Source organism: Rhinopithecus roxellana, chromosome 8 (assembly GCF_007565055.1).
Source record: "Rhinopithecus roxellana isolate Shanxi Qingling chromosome 8, ASM756505v1, whole genome shotgun sequence".
Taxonomy (NCBI): domain Eukaryota; kingdom Metazoa; phylum Chordata; class Mammalia; order Primates; family Cercopithecidae; genus Rhinopithecus; species Rhinopithecus roxellana.
This window is the reverse complement of record NC_044556.1, coordinates 89,651,278-89,670,871: the sequence shown is the minus strand read 5'-3', so window position 1 is coordinate 89,670,871 and position 19,594 is coordinate 89,651,278. Positions and strand designations below refer to the sequence as shown.

Here is a 19,594-nt window from a genome sequence, read left to right as displayed (position 1 = left end):
GGGGTTTCACTGTGTTAGCCAGGATGGTCTCGATCTCCTGACCTCGTGATCTGCCCGCCTCAGCCTCCCAAAGTGCTGGGATTACAGGCGTGAGTCACTGCGCCTGGCCAACAGATGATGAGGTCTTGACAGGCAGGACCTGTGTCCTGTTTATCTTTGGATGCTTTTGGCTTCCTTGCACAGCTGAGTTTGCACATTGCATGACGATGCCTAGTCAAAGGAGCGAATGAGGGCTGAAATCCAGCCTTTTCTTCCCTAGTCAAGCCCCGTGCCTTGGGGTTGTGTTTGCCTGGAGGCAGTATACTTTTTCTATTTTATTTGACCTATATAACTTCTTCTAATTTCCTAACAGTATCCTTTGATTTCTCATCTCCCAAACATTGTAGAAGCCCAAAAATTACTGAAAAAGGAAAGGATTCAATGAAAAAATGAATGAAGCATACTTTACTTTTGATAAAGATGCATGAGAGAGGCAGACGCTATTTTTCATCAGTCCCAGCAATCATTTCTCTCCTTCCTGGCCCCATTTCTTTCCTGATATTTACTCCTCACCCCTCTCAACTCAGTAAATCCTGAGGAATCTAAGCCAATGACTCTCAACCTCGGCTATACATTAGAATCACCTGGGGAGATTTTTTAAACCCCTCTATCCAGGCACATCCCAAACCAATTGTATTAGTCCATTTTCATGCTGCTGATAAAGACATACCCAAGACCAGGCAATTTACAAAAGAAAGAGTTTCAATTGGACTTACAGTTCCATGTGGTTGGGGAAGGCAAGGAGGAGCAAGTCATGTCCTACATGTATGGTAGCAGGCAGACAGAGCTTAGGCAGGAAACCTCACCTTTATAATAACTATCAGATCTCATGAGACTTACTATCAGCAGAGCAGCACAGGAAAGATTTGCCCCCATTTTCATAGAGACAGGGATTCAGTATGTTGGCCAGGCTGGTCTCAAACTCCTCACCTCATGATCCACCCACCTCAGCCTCCCAAAGTGCTGGGATTACAGGCATGAGCCACCGCCCCCAGGGCAGTCAAATCTTAAAGCTCCAAAATGATCTCCTTTGACTCCAGGTCTCACATCCAGGTCACGCTGATGCGGGCGGTAGGTCCCCTTGGTCTTGGGCAGCTCTGCCCCTGTGGCTTTGCAGGGTATTGCCCCCCTTCTGGCTGCTTTCACGTGCTGGTGTTGACCATCTGTGGCTTTTCCAAGCGCATGGTGCAAGCCGTAGATATACCATTCTGTGGTCTGAAGAATGGTATCTGTCTTCTAACAGATCCACTAGGCAGTGCCCCAGTAGGGACTCTGTGTGGGGGCTCCAACCCCACATTTCCCTTTCACACTGCCCTAGCAGAGGTTCTTTCTCCATGAGCACCCTGACCCTGCAGCAAACTTCTGCCTGGGCATCCAGGCGTTTCCATACATCCTCTGAAATCTAGGTGGAGGTTCCCAAACCTCAGTTCTTGACTTATGTGCACCCACTGGCTCAACACCACATGGAAACTGCCAAAGCTTGGGGCTTCCACCCTCTGAAGCAACAGCCCAAGCTGTACCTTGGCCCCTTTTAGCCATGGCTAGAGCAGCTGGAATGCAGGGCACCAAGTCCCTAGGCTGCACACAGCATGGGGACCTTGGACCCAAGCCACGAAGCCATTTTTTCCTCCTAGGTCTCTGGGCCTGTGATGGGAGGGGCTGCTGTGAAGACCTCTGACATGCCTTGGGGCCATTTTCCCCATTGTCTTGCAGGTTAACATTCGGCTCCTTATTACTTTTGCAAATTTCTATAGCCAACTTGAATTTCTCCTCAGAAAATGGGATTTTCTTTTCTATCACATTGTCAGGCTGCAAATTTTCTGAACTTTTATGCTCTGCTTCCCCTATAAAACTGAATGCCTTTAACAGCACCCACATCACCTCTTGAATGCTTTGCTGCTTAGAATGCTTTCTTCCACCAGCTACCCTAAATCATCTCTCTCAAATTCAAAGTCCCACAAATCTCTAGGGCAGGGGCAAAATGCTGCCAGCCTCTTTGCTAAAACATAACAAGAGTCAACTTTGTTCTAGTCCCCAGCAAATTCTTCATCTTCATCTGAGACCACCTCAGCCTAGATTTCATTGTCCATATCATTATTGGTATTTTGGTCAAAGTCATTCAACAAGTCTAAACTAAAGGGAGTTCTAAATTTTCCCACATTTTCCTGTCTTCTGAGCCCTCCAACTGTTCCAGCCTCTGCCTGTTGCCCATTTCCAAAGTCACTTCCACATTTTCAGATATCTTTTCAGCAGCACCCCACTCTACAGGTGCCAATTTACTGTATTAATCCATGTTCATGCTGCTGATAAAGACATACTCAAGACTGGACAATTTACAAAAGAAGGAGTTTAATTGGACTTAGAGTTCCATGTGGCTGGGGAAGCCTCACAATCACGGTGGAAGGCAAGGAAGAGCAAGTCATATCTTACATGGATGGCAGTAAGCAAAGAGAGAGCTTGTGCAGAGAAACTCCCATCTTTAAAACCATCAGATCTCATGAGACTTATTCACTATTATGAGAACAGCACGGGAAAGACCTGCCCCGATGATTCAGTTACCTCCCACTAAGTTCCTCCCACAACATGTGGGAATTCAAGATTTGAGTGGGGACACAGCCAAACCATAGCCCAATGAAAATGGATGATGGGGGCATGGACACTCAGGCATCAGTCGTTTTTAAAACTACACAGATGATTCCACATACACCCGGCACTTGGTTGCTAACTTGACACCTCTGGTCTAAGTCAATCATGGTTGTCCCATCACCCTTACTAGTGCATGAGTTAAAAAAGCGAATGTGGCCAGGTGTGGTGGCTCATCATGCCTGTAATTCCAGCACTTTGGAAGGCTGTGGCAGGAGAATTACTTGAGCCCAGGCATTCAAAACAAGCCTGAGCAATCTAGTGAGACCTTGTCTCTACAAAAAAAAATAAAAAATAAAAATTAGCCAAGCATGATGGCATGTGCCTGTGACCCCAGCTACTCGGGAGGCTGAGGTGGGAGGATTGCTTGAGCCCAGGAGGTCTAGGCTCCAGTGAGTTGAGTTGGTACAATAAGGGCATGCCGATGTTGGGATTCCTAGATGTGTCATAACCATCAGTGCCCTGAGAAGAGCTTTCCCAAGGACAAGCTGATGTGCTGGAGGAAGGGAGAGTAAGGAGAGAATACCCCTAGGTCCCTGGTAACCTCCCCAAACTGCACATCCACCAACCTGAAGATGTCCTCCTCCAGGATTCTCATTACCTGAAACCAAATCCATTCAAGTGAGGGGATTCTGCTATTTACAACAAAAGGTATAACTGATACAGTGAAGAATTCTCAATACGTAAAGGTCTTTAGAAAGATTTCCCAGCTGGGCTCAGTGGTTCATGCCTGTATGATTGCATGAACCCAGAAGTTCAAGACCAGCCTAGGCAACATGGCAAGACCCCATCTCTACAAAAAATTAAAAATTAGCCAGGCGTAGTGCCATGCACCTGTGATCCCAGCACTTAGGGAGGCCAAGGCAGGTGGATCACTTGAGCCCAGGAGTTCAAGACCAGCCAGGGCAACATGATGAAACCCCAACTCTACAAAAAATAGCCGGTGTGGTGGCAGTCGCCTGTAGTCCCAGCTACTTGGAATGCTGAAGAGGGAGGATCACTTGAGCCCAGGAGGTTGAGGCTGCAGTGACCCATGCTTGCGTCACTGGACTCCAGCCTGGGTGACAGAACAAGACCCTATCTCAAAAAAAAAAAAAAAAAAGCCGGGTATGGCGGCATGAGCACTCTTGGAGGCCAAGGCAGGTGGATCACTTGAGGTCAGGAGTTCAAGACCAGCCTGGCCAACATGGTGAAACCCCGTCTCTACTAAAATTACAAAATGTAGCCAGACGTGGTGGCTTGCACCTATAATCCCAGCTATTCAAGAGGCTGAGGCACAAGAATCACTTGAGCCTGGGAGGCAGAGGTTGCAGTGAGCCGAGATCGTGCCACTGCACTCTAGCCTGGGCGATAAAGCAAGACTCCATCTCAAAAAAAAAAAAGGGCTGGGCACAGTGGCTTACGCCTGTAATCCCAGCACTTTGGGAGGCCAAGGTGGGCGGATCACGAGGTCAGGAGATCAAGGCCACCCTGGCCAACACAGTGAAACCCATCTCTACTAAAAATACAAAAATTAGCTGGGCATGGTGGGGCTTGCCTGTCATCCCAGCTACTTGGGAGGCTGAGGCAGCAGAATCGCTTTAACCCAGGAGATGGAGGTTGCAGTGAGCCAAGATCATGCCACTGCACTCCAGCCTGGGTGACAGAGCAAGACTCTGTCTCAAAAAAAAAAAAAAAATTCCCTACTGGAGGGAGACCTCAGTGAGTGTGTGTGTGTGTGTCAGTTTTCTCCCTAAAGGAACAGGAACAGGAATGTATGAGGAGCAAACGAAGCAAAACATGAGGGGAAGGGAGGGACAGGGGATTAGAAAAACCAAGAGCTAAATATAGAGAAAAATCCATATAGCTTGAGAGGAAATTATGCTTTAGAAGTGGAATGAGAATGATACAGGAACAAATTAAGAGGAGGTCCTAAATAACTTTGAGAACTTAAGGACACTGATGGTTAATGGAGATGTAATATGGTTTCCTCAACACAGAGGCCCAGGGGAAGGATTAGAATTATAGAACTACGGTAGTAGGAAAAAGAGCAAGTTCGAGGACTAGGGGTGGGAGTCAGTGAATGCACAGATAGTTACTAAATACCTAGTCTGTGTTTGCTCATGCAGGTGACACAATAAATCTAAGAACACTTGCAACCAAAGTACAAGATTTGCTTTCAAAACAGAAAAAAATAAAATAAAATAAAAACCACAAACAAACAAACAAAAACAACTGGAGAGCACTTATCCTGCAAACAAGATGCATGCAATAAATATTTCTTGAATCAACTAGGGACAGAGGATTTATCTGGCCACAGGAAATGCAATGAGACTTAAAGACAACATGGTGGATGAATTCTTAATTGTAGATCCCTGGCAGTCGTGGCAGGCCAAATAATTCCTAATAGTATGCTCGTGAGACATGTGTATTACTGATGCAGTAGAATTTGATGTGTGACTAATTGTTTTCTATTTCAAAAAATGCAAATTATTCCATTCAAACAGAAAAATGTATGAAAAAGCTCGAGAGTGACTAATAAAATCCTTGTATCACTCATTTCAATGTTAGAGACTTTTACATTTTTTAATTAATAAATGGGCACCATGTAGAAGCTTCGCTGAAAGAGAGAGCCTTTGTAAAGCTTGGTGCCCATGTTGTAGAGACAGTGGAGCTGTCACAGCCATGCCATGGTGAGGAACATGAGCCACCTGACTGCTGCTTGCTGGCTGTGTGACCCTGGAAAGCTGTTTCAACTCTTGGTACATTTGTAAAATGGAGATAATAAGGCTGGCCCTCTCAAAAGGCTGTGAAGATAACTGAGAAACATGTAGGTAAAGTGTTAACTAGTGACTAGTGTGTGGTGGGTAGTCTGTAAATGTTAACTACTACTATTATCATCTTCATCCGTCTGGACTGCTATAACAGAATACCATGGACTTGGTAGCTGATAAACAACAGACATTTATTTCTCACAGTTGTGAAGCTGGGAAGACCAAGATCAAGATGCAGCAGGTTCAGTATCCAGTGAGCGCCTGTCTCCTGGTTCATAGACACCACCTTCTTGTTATGTCCTCAAATGGTGGAAGGGGATAGGAGTCTATCTCAATCTTAGGTCTCTCTCTCTCTCTTTTTTTTTTCTTTTTTTTGAGACAGGTTCTTGCTCTGTCACCCAGGCTGGAGTACAGTGACATGATCATGGCTTAATGCAGCCCCCACCTCCTGGGCTTAAGTGATCTTCCCAGTTCAGCATCCCAAGTAGCTGGGACTACAGGTGCAAACCACCACCCCTGGCTAATTTTTGTAGAGACAAGATCTCACTTTGTTGCCGAGGCTGGTCTCAAACTCCCGGATGCAAGTGATCCTCTTGTCTCAGCCTCCTAAAGTGCTGGGATTACAGGCATGAGCCATCACACCTGGCTAATCATTTTCCTGGCCCATCATTTTCCTATATCAATGAACAGAGGACCATTCTGCTTACCTCTAATTTGAAATGCAAGTGTATCTGCCTTGGGTACAGTGAATAATGGATGTGGTCAGTATTTACCCAAGGATGAATGTGACTGCCCAAAAGCAAAATAGAGATCTGATGCATTTTAGAAAAGGTGATCTCATAGAAAACAAAGTAGCATTTACTTGAAATGTCTTTCTTGGCCTATTCAGTAATTATGTGTTTAGAAAAGAAAAGTAGTAAAGAGTGATAGGAAGGAAGACCAACATCAACAGGGCATGTTAGTAGAAGAAATGTTTAAAAATGCAATTATTGAGGGAGACTTCTGTTTCCAGCCCTGACAGACTAACAAGTACCATACATGCCCTCCTGCTATAAGGAAACTGGACAAAGTATATGAAACAAATGTTCATACACATACTACAGGCAATTCAAGACTGTGAGAAGGAAAAGAAATGGAATGAGTCCAAAAATGACCTAGGCTGTCTGCCTGGAGATACTTCCCAGATTGCTGTGGTGCAAGAAGAGGGAACCTAAACAGAATATGGTCATTTCACCAAGTTGAAGGACAGAGATTGATTTCAGGAGGCTAAGGTGGCTGGAATTTGCAAGGCAAAGTAACACAGAGAAAAGAGTCCAGAGAAAGAGCCTAGGAAATCTGCATAACAGTGCCCTGGAGTCTTGTGCTAAATATTAAACTGTATCTCTAACAGGAAACTCCGCAAAGCCACGCAAAAAATCACCATGAGGAAATGTAAGTTGGACAGTTCCCAGAGCCCACACACTACTGAGGTATGTTTGAGTTCCAACTCTGAGTGAAGAGACCTGATTAAACACTCAGGATATGTGGTAAAGATCTGTGAAGTGTTACACCTTAGGAGTAGAACTAAAATAGACCTGGAACAGCAATTCTCAACCGGGGTGAGTTTACTCCCCAGAGGATATTTTGCTATATCTGGAGACAATTTATATTGTCATGACTGGGAAGATGCTACCATTGTCTAGAAGGTAGAGGTCAGGTGTCTTAGTCCATTTGTGCGGCTATAACAAAACACTGCATGGTTTATAAATAACGGAAATTTGTTTCTCACAGTTTTGGAGGCTGGGAGGACCTAGATCAAGGCACTGGCAGATTTGGTGTCTGATGAGAGCCGGCTTCCTGGTTTAGAGAATATGTTCTTGCTGCTTTCTCACATAGTGAAAGGGGACAAGGCAGCTCTCTGAGGCCTCTTTCATAAGGACACCAATCCCAAACACCCCACCTCCTCTGATACTACTAGTCTTAGACTTCAACATATTAATTTGGAAGAGACACAAACATTCAGACCCTAGCACCAGGGTTGCTGTTAAACATCCTATAGTGCACAGGAAAGGCCTCCACAACAAAGAAATATCAACAGTGCCAAGAATTTGTCAATCCAAATGTCAAAAGTTGTGACCTGAGCCTGTGAGTGTGAAGAAAAAAAAAAAAGACAAATATCAAAACTACCAATGTTGTGGCCAGGCACAGTGGCTCACACCTGTAATCCCAGTGCTTTGAGAGGCCAAAGTGGGCAGAATGCTTGAGGTCAGGGGTTTGAGATCAGCCTGGCCAACAATGGTGAAACCCCATCTCTACGAAAAATACAAAAATTAGCCAGGCATGGTGGCATGCGCCTGTAATCCCAGCTACTGGGGAGGCTGAGGCAGAATAGAATCACTTGAACCTGGGAGGCAGAGGTTGCGGTGAGTGCACCACTGCACTCCAGCCTGGACGACAGAGCAAGACTCCATCTCAAAAAAAAAGAAAGACCTTTTCAGATAAATAAAAGCTGTGAGGTCATTTCCAGAGAACTGCATTATAAGAAATATTTTTTTGGCTGGGCATGGTGGCTCATGCATATAATCCCAGCACTTTGGGCTTTTTGTTGTTGTTGTTGTTTTAAATATTTTTTATATTAATAGAGATGGGGTTTCGCCATGTTGGCCAGGCTGATCTTGAACTCCAGTGATCTGCCCCCGTCGGCCTTCCAAAGTGTTGGGATTACATGCATGAGCCACTGCGCCCAGCCAATCCCATCATTTTGGGAGACCATAGGGAGACGATTGCCTCAAGCCAGGAGTTCAAGACAAGCCTGGGCAACTAGTGAGACACAATCTCTATCAAAAATAGAGAAAAATTAGCTGGGTATGGTGGTACACACCTTTAGTTCCAGCTACTCAGGAGGCTCAAGATAGAGGGATTGCTTGAGCCCAGGAGTTTGGGGTTTCAGTGACCCGTGATTGTGTCACTGCACTCCAGCCTGGGTGACAGATAGAAAAATGAGATCTACACAAATTAATAACCATATGTGGCCGGGCACGGTGGCTCACACCTGTAGTCCCAGAACTTTGGGAGGCCAAAGCGGGTGGATCACAAGGTCAGGAGATCAATACCATCCTGGCTAACATGGTGAAATCCTGTCTCTACTAAAAATACAAAAAATTAACCAGGCGTGGTGGCAGGTGCCTATAGTCCCAGCTACTCGGGAGGCTGAGGCAGGAGAATGGCGTGAACCCAGGAGGCGGAGCTTGCAATGAGCCGAGATCATGCCACTGCACTCCAGCCTGGGTGACAGAGCGAGACTCCATCTTAAAAAAAAAAAAAAAAAGAAATACAGAGATGTAAATACGTAGTAAATATAAAATACTTTTTTCATTTTAAAAATTTTCTCTAAAAAGATAACCATTTAAAGCAAATATAAAAATATATTTTGAATTTTCTAATGGAAATGGAAATGAAATGTCTTAAAACAATAGCACAAAGGTTCCAAAGGGAAAATGGACTTGAATTATTAAAAGGTTCTTACATGATATGTAAAGTAGCATAACAATATTTAAAGTTATGGGATACACTCCTGAAACAGGAGCCCAAGCATGCATGTGGACGCAGGGTCGTGGGAGATGAACGCGGTGGTGTCGCAGGTGAACTCTCTGCCACTTCTCAGCCTGATGGCGGCGCTCATATTTAGCTGCTTTCACCATCACCAGCGCCTTCAAAGACGGAAGCATCCCGGGTGTGGTGGCAATGACTCGCCGATCAAGCTGAAAAACTTAGATGACTTCAGCGGACCTAGAGAAAGAAGTGATTTGGGATTCATTACATTCGATGTAACTGCTGATTAACTCAGCTCATTTCCCAGTGGTGGCACCAGTCTCATAGTTAATTGTGAGAATATGTTTTATTGGAATGTTAAGCAGTTGTTTATTTATCAGCAGAATATTCAACAAAAAATAATCTACGATTAGAGACCTAATGGCAATATATTTGCAATAAAATTTGAGACCTGTGATTAAAATTATCATTATGAAGATATGTAATCAAAAGCTGTAAAGATTATTAATAATTTTTGTATTTTCTGAGATTATTTTAAAATCCATCTCAGTACAACTTTTTTTTCTTTTCATAATTTTTTTTTCTGTTTTTAAGAGATAGTATCTCACTGTGTCACCCAGGCTGGGGCAATCACAGCTCACTGCAGCCTCAATCTCCTTGCCTCAGGCATTTTTTTGTTTTTGTTTTAATACGCGGCATGAGCTGTTTTAGTAGTCTTAGTAAGCCATATATCTGCAATTAATTATATCTCTTCCTATTGAGAATAATTTCCTTTGTTTTTGTGTTATATGGGATTTATCAACCTGAGTACTTGAACTAGTCTTTTTAATTGTAAATTACATGCCAGGTGTGGTGGCTTATGCCTGTAATGCCAGCACTTTGGGAGGCTGAGGGGGGAGGCTCACTTGAGCCCAAAAGTTCAAGGCCAGCCTGGGCAACATAGTGAGACCTTGTCTGTACAAAAAATTTTAAAAATTAGTCAGATATGGTGACATAAAGTTGTAGTCTCAGCTACTGGCAAGGCTGAGGTGGGAGAATTGATTAAGCCCAGGAGGTTGAGGCTGCAGTAAGCCATGATGGTGCCATTGTACTCCAACCTGGGTGACAGAGTAAGACCCTGTCTCAAAAAAAATTAAATTAAAAAAATTATAAATTATAATTGAGAATAAGTTTTATAATTAAAAGCTGTTAAACTTTAGATTAAAAATCTATTAAAGATATCAGTTATTATAATTGAAAGCTAGTTAATCTAGTCTGATTTAGAACTTTTGTTGCAAGTAGGGTAGAGGTGGAGATATTTATATAGAGCGTTGCTCAAACAGGAATCTTCTTAGGTTCTATTTTAACGTTGATACTGAAGGTATAAAGTGATTAAAATATGAAAGTGAAATCCATGGAACTGAAATGTACCTATATGTTTTTTACCTGCATTATCCTTATGTTGGTCATTAGTGTCACCTGGAAATTATTTGCAGTTAACGGCTCTAAATCAAATTGGCCTTTAGGACGAAATTCTTCTGAGAGGTATTAATCTGAAGCTACTGTTGAAATATACGAAAACAAAATTTTTTTTTGACAATGGAAATGGTGTCAAGAGGAATGTCACTTTGACTCTATCTGGGAACCCTGTACCAGTTGGTGGAATGTTACCTCAGGACAGGATGAGAACATGTATCCCATTTCCAGATACATATGAAATAACAAAGAAAATATTAAATTATTCTAAGTTTGAAGCAATGTATTTTTATTTATTTATTTATTTTTTTTTGAAACAGAATCTCCCTCTGTCACCCAGGCTGGAGTGCAGTGCCCTCTCGGCTCTCTGCAGCCTCCACCTCCCAGGTTCAAGCGATTCTCCAGCCTCAGCCTCCCAAGTAGCTGGGATTACAGGCACAGGCCACCACACTGGCTAACTTTTTTTTTTTTTTAAGAGAGTCTTGCTGTGTCACCCAGGCTGGGGTGCAGTGGCACAATCTCAGCTCACTGCAACCTCTGCCTCCCAGGCTTAACTGATTCTCGTGCCTCAGCCTCCCTAATAGCTGGAACTACAGGCATGCACCACCACACCCAGCTAATTTTTGTATTTTTAGTAGAGATTGGGTTTCCCCACGTTGGGCAGGCTGGTCTCAAACGCCTGGATTCAAATGACGCACCACCTCGGCCTCCCAAAGATTACAGGCATGAGCCACTGCACCTGGCGAAACAATATATTTTTATTCTTAATGAATTGTATCTCGTTGACCTTTAAAAAAAAAAAAAATGAGGCCGGGCACGGTGGCTCACGCCTGTAATCCCAGCTAAGGCAGGCATATCAGGAGGTCAAGATATTGAGATCATCCTGACCAACATGGTGAAACCCATCTCTACTAAAAATACAAAAATCAGCCAGGTGTGGTGGCACATGTCTGTAATCCCAGCTACTCAGGAGGCTGAAGCAAGAGAATCGCTTGAACCCGGGAGGCAGACGTTGCAGTGAGCCAAGATCACACCACTGCGCTCCAGCCTGGGCAACAGAGGAAGACCCTGTCTGGAAAAAAAAAAAAAAAAGTGAGATCAAACTATATATATAGAAATCTAATTTGAATACAAAGACAATAGATTAAGAATAAATGGGCCAGGCGAGGTGTCTCACGCCTGTAATCCCAGCACTTTGGGAGGCTGAAGTCGGTGGATCACCAGAAGTCGGGAGTTCGAGACCAGCCTGACCAACATGGAGAAACCCCATCTCTACTAAAAATACAAAATTAGCCGGACACGGTGGCGCATTCCTGTAATCCCAGCTACTTAGGATGCTTAGGCAGGAGAATTGCTTGAACCCAGGAGGCAGAGGTTGCAGTGAGCCAAGATGGCGACATAGCACTCCAGCCTGGGCGACAAGGGCGAAACTGCTTCTCAAAAAAAAAAAAAAAAAAAAATTAGCCAAGCGTGGCAGCACATGCCGTAGGCCCAGCTACCCAGAAGGCTGAGGCAGGAGAATCACTTGAACCTGGGAGGCGGAGATTGCAGTGAGCCAACATCGTGCTGCTACACTCCAGCCTGGGCGACAGCGTGAGACTCCATCTCAAAAAAAAAAAAAAAGCTAAAAACACATTTTTTTTCAAGTGCAAATGTAACATTCGCCAAGACTGTCCATGTCCTGGGCATGAAACAAATCTTACAATGAAAAAGACTGTCACAATATAGAGTTGTTTTGTTTTGCTGTTGGTTTTGGTTTTTGAGACCGAGTCTTGCTCTGTTGCCTAGGCTGGAATGCAGTGGCGCATCTCAGCTCACTGCAACCTTCGCCTCCCAGCTCGAGCGATTCTCCCGCCTCAGACTCCCAAGTAGCTGGGACTACAGGCATGCACCACGACGCCCGGCTAATTTCTTTGTATTTTTAGTAGAGAAGAAGTTTCACCATTTTGGTCAGGCTGGTCTCAAACTCCTGACCTCAAATCATCTGCCTGCCTCACCCTCGCAAAGTGCTGGGATTATAGGTGTGAGCCACTGCACCTGCCCCACAATATAGAATATTTTATTTGACCACAAAAGAATGTAGAAATCAGTATCAATGTGTGTGCCCTTCTGATAGGTGTATCATTTTAAAAGTCAAAAATCTGACATTACCAACCCCTGAAGAGGATATAGAGCAGCCAGAATTGATAGGGATGTCAAATGGCACAGCCACCTTGGAAATCCATTTGGCAGGTTCTTATAAAGTTAAATATGTACCCACTATATGACCCAACCATTCCATTCCTAGGTACTTACCCAAGAGAATGAAATCGCATGAGCCCCAAAAGACTTGTACACAAATATTCATGGCAGCTATTATTAATAATAGTTATAGCTATAACTATTAATAATAGTTGTAGCTATTAATAATCGTTTTATTAATAATATTATATATTACAATATATAATGTATTATGCCTGTAATTCCAGCACTTTGGGAAGCTAAGGTGGGCTGATCAACTGAGGTCGGGAGTTCAAGACCAGCCTGGCCAACATGGTGAAATCCTATCTCTATTAAAAATACAAAAATTAGCTGGGCATGGTGGTGAGTGCCTGTAATCTTAGCAGTTTGGGAGGCGGAGGCAGGAGAATCCCTTGAACCCTGGAGGCAGAGGTTGAAGTGAGCCAAGGTCATACCAATGCACTCCAGCCTGGGCGACAAGAACAAAACTCCATCTCAAAAAATATATATCCATCTATAGGCAAATAGATAAGCAAATTGGTTTGTCCATACAAGGGAATACTATTCACCAATAAAAAGGAGCAAACTTCTGATAGACACAGCACACAACAACATGAATAGATCTTGAAAACTTTATTGCTGAGCTAAAGAATCCAGATCCAAAAAAGTGTGTGTGTGTGTGTGTATAATACATATATATATACATATATATTAAGATTTTTTTATGTCAAGTCCTAGAACAGGAAAAACTACTATATAGTGGCAAAAAGCAGACCAGTGTTTGCCTAGTACTGGGAGGGGTGGGATTGACTACAAAGGAGTATGAGGGAAATTTTGTTGGTGGTGGAAATGTTATATATCTTCATTATGATGATATATACATAGATGTCAAAATTCATCAAACCATACACTAAAAATAGGTACATTTTATTATATATAATTCTTATGTCAATAATAGTTGATTTTAAAAAGAAACAAATTGTCAAGATGTAATACACTAAAGATTTGTGCACTTTACTGAATGTATGTTTCCATTTTTTTTTTTTTTTTTTTTTTTGAGATGGAGTCTCACTCTGTCGCCCAGGCTGGAGTGCAGTGGCACGACCTCTGCTCACTGCAAGCTCCACCTCCTGGGTTCACGCCATTCTCCTACCTCAGCCTCCAGAGTAGCTGGGACTACAGGTGCCCGCCACCACACCCTGCTAATTTTTTGTATTTTTTGTAGAGACGGGGTTTCATCGTGTTAGCCAGGGTGGTCTCGATCTCCTGACCTCATGATCCGCCCGTCTTGGCCTCCCAAAGTTCTGGACTACAGGCGTGAGCCATCGCGCCCAGCCTCAATTTTTAAAAATTAGGTTTTTTGTTTGTTTGTTTTTGTTTTTTGTTTTTTGTTTTTTTTTTTTGAGACGGAATCTCGCTCTGTCACCCAGGCTGGAGTGCAATGGCGGGGTCTCAGCTCACTGCAACCTCTGCTTTCCGGGTTCAAGTGATTCTCCTTCCTCAGCCTCCTGAGTAGCTGGGATTACAGGTGCCCACCACTACACCTGGCTAATTTTTGTATTTTTAGTAGAGACTAGGTTTCACCATGTTAGTCAGGCTGATCTTGAACTGCTGACCTCAGGTGATCCACCCACCTTGGCCTCCCAAAATGCTTGGATTACAGGCGTGAGCCAGGCCTAAAGATTAGTTTTAGTGCAAACTATTTTTAGGTATAAAAAGATTATCCAGCCAGGAATGGTGGCTCACGCCTGTAATCCCAGCACTTTGGGAGGACGAGGTGGGCAGATCACGAGATCAAGAGATCAAGACCATCCTGGCCAACACGGTCAAGCCCCGTCTCTACTAAAAATACAAAAATTAGCTGGGCGTGGTGGCACACACCTGTAGTCCCAGCTACTCGAGGGACTGAGGGAGGAAAATCACTTGAACCCGGGAGGCGGAGGTTGCAGTGAGCCAAGATCGCATCACTGCACTCCAGCCTTGTGACAGAGCAAGACTCTGCCTTTAAAAAAAGAAGAATATTGCCACAGCCAGGCAAGGTGGCTCATGTCTGTAATCCCAGCACTTTTGGAGGCCGAGGTGGGTGGATCACCTGAGGTCAGGAGTTCTAAACCAAGCTGGCCAACATGGCAAAACCCCATCTCTACTAAAAATACAAAAATTAGCTGGGCATGGTGGTGCCTGCCTGAATTCCCAGCTACTCAGAAGGCTGAGGCAGGAGAATCATTTGAACTCGGAGGCAGAGGTTGCAGTGAGCCGAGTCTGTGCCACTGCCCTCCAGTCTGGGCGACAGAACAAAACTTAGTCTCAAAAAAAAAAGAATATGCCTCCCCTGCTAGGTGCCTGCCTGTAATCTCGGCTACTCAGGAGGCTGGCGTGGATGGATCCCTTGAACCTAAGGAGTTTGTGACTAGCCTGGGGAACATAGCAAGATCCTGTCTCTAAAAAACTAACAACAATAATAATAATAAAGACAAACATTCATCCATGATCACACCCTCTAAAAAAGTTAAGCTGTTTTCATTTTTCTGCTTTGCTTGCCATCCTCTGCACATATGCATAGTTTAGTTTGATGTCAGCATAGAAATATAGGTTAGTGAGGCCTTGGGTTGCAAATAACCCTGGAGTGAGGGTGCAGCCAGGCTTAAGGAAGGAGAGATGGAACCAGGGCAGAGAGCACTGCTGCAGCTTTTCCCTCTTCGCTCTTGGAGGCTCCTGAGAGCTCACTACCTTTTCTTTGTGCACTGGCCTTTTCTGCTGCTTCTAGCCCTTGGTGAAAAGTATAGCCAAAGGAAAGGACAGGTTTGTGTGTTTTGGTATAGCCACTTGGAAAGTGTTTAAATCCACTTTTCTGGATCCATTTCCCAGTCCCTATGGAACAGACTCCTTGATTTAGGTTCCTATCCTTGAATCAGCAAGTATGTCAAGGCATAGGAAAGAAGATCTTTGGTAGGAGTTTCTTGTGAACCATTCTACTGCGGGCCTGAAGGAGATGCATTCAAGCCCTGAGGAATGTGTTTGGTTCTTGCTGTCTGACTCAGCCGTGGGACCCTCTGCTGTAGCTGGAGCAAGGATACTGTGGACAGAACACACATATTTCAATCATGCCTGAAATAAATATTGACAATTTTGATGAACAAAATTTTCCAATTCTGGAAGTGATGTGTGTGTGTGTTTGTGTGTGTGTGTGTGTACATGTGTGTGTGTGTATACACTCTGTTGCCCTGGCTGGAGTGCAGGGGCATGATCTCAGCTCACTGCAACCTCTGCCTCTCAAGTTCAAGCGATTCCTTCCTCTGCCTCCTGAGTAGCTGGGATTACAGGTGCATGCCACCACGGCCAGCTAATGTTTGTAATTTTTAGTAGAAATGGGGTTTCACCATGTTGGCCAGGCTGGTTTCGAACTCCTGACATCAAATGATCCACCCGCCTTGGCATCCCAAAGTGCTGGGATTACAGGCGTGAGCCACTGTACCCGGCCTAGTGATGTATATTTTGAGTGATTCCAATGACAATACAACTGGACATGGAACCAAAACAAATTGTTTCATTCACCTGAATGAAAACATTGAAAAAGGACTATTGCATTGCACCTTAAGTGACTTTTTTTTCATTTTTCTTTTCTTTTTCTTTTTCTTTTCTTTTCTTTTTTTTTTTTTTTTTTTTTTGAGACAGGGTCTCACTCTGTCACTCAGGCTGGAATCCAGTGTCTCAATCACGGCTCACTGCAGCCTCAGTCTACCTGGGCTCAGGTGATCCTCCTACCTCAGCCTCTGGAGTAGCTGGGACCACAGGTGCGAATTCTATGTAGAGATGGGTTTTTGCCGTATTCCCCAGACTGCTCTCAAACTCCTGGGCTCAAGCAATCTTCCCACCTCAGCCTCCCAAAATGCTGGCATTACCACTGTGAACCATCTCACACTGCCAGCGTCATCTTATTAAACACAGAAAATCAGCTACTACTACAGCGAGATCATACACTAAAATGACCTTTCCAGGTTGTTTATCAATACTTGTAGTCATCCATCCAACAGACCTTGTAAAAATGATGCAATCAGAGTAGAAAGGGCAGCACAGGGGCCTTTAAAAGCTGAATTAGGAATTCCAGTGGAACAAGTTTCCCCAGAAGATGTTAATTATTTAAGATAAATTCACAAGGCTCAATCTGATGATATTTGGGTGAACACAAAATTGATTACATTTTGTGAGGAAGAATGTGAGTTTGGATCCAGATCCTAGTGAGATTAAGAGCTATTGCTATCTCAATGATGAAATTAAAGTAACTACAAGGTTTAAAGTGATTGCACAGACTTTTCTCTTTAAGTGGTGGAATAACTTCATTTAAATCAGTTTGTTGAACATGGGAAAATATTTAGAACATGCAAGTGTGGCTGAATGATTTTACAAATGCTAAAAAAACTTATCTATATTAAATTTAGGGTGATTTTTTTAAAACATCAAACACCAGACCTGACACCCTTTAGATCTTTTTTGAGACAAGGTCTTGCTCTGTCACCCAGGCTAGAGTGCAATGGCACGCCACCATGCCTAGCTAATTTTTTTATTTTTTTGCAGAGATGGAGTCTTGCTATGTTGTCCAGGCTGGTCCCAAACTCCTGGGCTCAAGTGATCCTCCCACCTCACCCTCCCAAAGTACTGAGATTACAGGCATGAGCCACTGCACCCAGTCCCTTTAGATCTTTGATGGTGCATCTTGATCTTCACCATCCTCACCCCAGGATTTAATTCTTTTTTTGAAATGGAGTATCACTCTGTTGCCCAGGATCTCGGCTCACTGCAACCTCCACCTCCTGGGTTCAAGTGATTATCCTGCCTCAGCCTCTCGAGTACCTGGGATTACAGGCACATACCACCACACCCAGCTAATTTTTGTGTTTTTAGTAGAGACGGGGTTTTACCACATTGGCCAGGCTGGTCTCAAACTCCAGAGCTCAAGTGATCCACCCACCTCGGCCTCTGAATGTGCTGAGATTACAGGTGTGAGCCACCGTGCCCAGCCTTTTTTTTGAGACGGAGTCTTGCTCTGTCACCCAGGCTGGAGTGCAATGGTGCAATCTCGACTCACTGCAATCTCCACCTCCCGGGTTCACGCCATTCTGCTGCCTCAGCCTCCCCAGCACCTGGGACTACAGGCGCACGCCGCCACGCCCAGCTAATATTTTTTTACCCTTAGTAGAGATGGGGTTTCACTGTGTTAGCCAAGATGGTCTTGATCTCCTGACCTTGTGATCCGCCCGCCTCGGCCTCCCAAAGTGCTAGGATTACAGGCGTGAGCCACTGTGCCCAGTCAAATTTTGTTTTTGTTTTTGTTTTTTAATATCTTGTGGGGAAAGCAGGGAGAAGTTTCTAGGACTTTCACCTACCTTTTTAACCTTCCCTCACTATAGTAGCCAAGGACCTAATGAGAGGGGTTATTCCAACTGCCAAGTTCTCCCATCAGGGACTGGGGCAATGACCATCAAGTGCGTCCACAGACCTATTAGACGTGCTGTAAGCTACACTGTAGTCAGGATTCTATTTAATACCCACCTCCAACCTCAATTCCCCAACTCTAAAGATGGTTTATGATGACTTCCAGTGTAGACTATTAATGTTAACTTAGACCCTGTTTCTAATAGCCCTTGAAATATCGGGGTATCCCTCTTTCCTCAGTGTGCAGTCACTTAAATAAGTGGTCCCATTGGGGAATGGCTGGGAATTATTACAGTACTAAACATGTGCCATCACCCTTCCTCTTAGGGTCCTGGCCATGTGTTCAGTCAGTGAGTTCCAGATCTGAAAGTTGGTGCAGGTCTGAGAACTGGGCAAGGGATAGTGGCTTCTTGGGGTGATTGCTCTTGGCCTCCTGCCCCTCTAGTTTTGCCTTCTTTTGATTATAGATATTGAGTAGCACCCTTGTTGGCCATTTTGCCACTAGAGACACCATGTTCCATGAACCATTCCCATTTCCACATATGCCTGTGGATCAGCGTCCCTTGGCTGTTCTTCCAACCTTGCCAATTTTTATGGTCAATATGGTCCCCTGACTTCTGGTTAAGCATACCACCTGGTCTCTGTTACTCTCAGTAGGGGCCTCATTACCCAACCTGTGACTGCCTCTCCTATCACCCAGCATACAGAGTAGTCACCCCTGAATTTCTCTTTGATGCTGCTATCCTTCCCATCGGCACATTCCTGCTGGTCTTGGCAAATGATATGTCCTCTGGGCCTCCCGGAGTAACATAATTCTCTTAGTGCAGCTTCTAACCTCATGTAATATATCCAGTCCAGTCTGCTCATCTCCCTGAGCCTTTTTTTTTTTTTTTTTTTTTTTTTTTTTTGAGACAGAGTCTCGCACTGTCGCCCAGGCTGGAGTGCAGTGGCATGATCTCAGCTCACTGCAACCTCCGCCTCCCAGGTTCAAGCGATTCTCCTGCCTCAGGCTCCTAAGTAGCTGGGATTACAGGCACCCGCCACCATGCCCGGCTAATTTTTGGTATTTTTGGTAGAGATGGAGTTTCGCTATGTTGGCCAAGCTGGTCTTAAACACCTGACCTCATGATCCACCCGCTTCAGCCTCCCAAAGTGCTGGGATTACAGGCGCGAGGTGCCGCCCCCAGCCCTCCCTGAGCCTTTTTATCCTTCCTCTATCATCTGCCAGAGCAACTAAAGAATTTCCATTCCATTCTTTGTGGGCCATTGCTTTCTCCAGACTTCTCAGTTATACTCCAGCATCCCTTTAATGTCCTTGCCAAGGCATTAAATCCTGTGTCCCAAGAAGAGGTCCTTAAGTCTATGAATTCTCAATCATCCAGTTTTTGTTTTTGTTTTTTTTGTTTTTTTGTGTGTTTTTTTGTTTGTTTGTTCGTTTTTGAGACAGAGTCTCCCCCTGTCACCCAGGCTGTGTGCGGTTGCATGATCTTGGCTCACTGCAACCTCCCCCTTCCAGGTTC

The 19,594-nt window shown here is 44.2% G+C and overlaps 2 pseudogenes; both read left to right on the top strand.

Moving 5' to 3' along the window:
• The first annotated feature begins 9,034 nt into the window (after positions 1 to 9,034).
• LOC104677186 lies at positions 9,035 to 15,537 on the top strand (annotated as a pseudogene).
• Positions 15,538 to 16,127: 590 nt separating this feature from the next.
• Positions 16,128 to 17,036, top strand: LOC104677195 (annotated as a pseudogene).
• Positions 17,037 to 19,594: the final 2,558 nt, after the last annotated feature.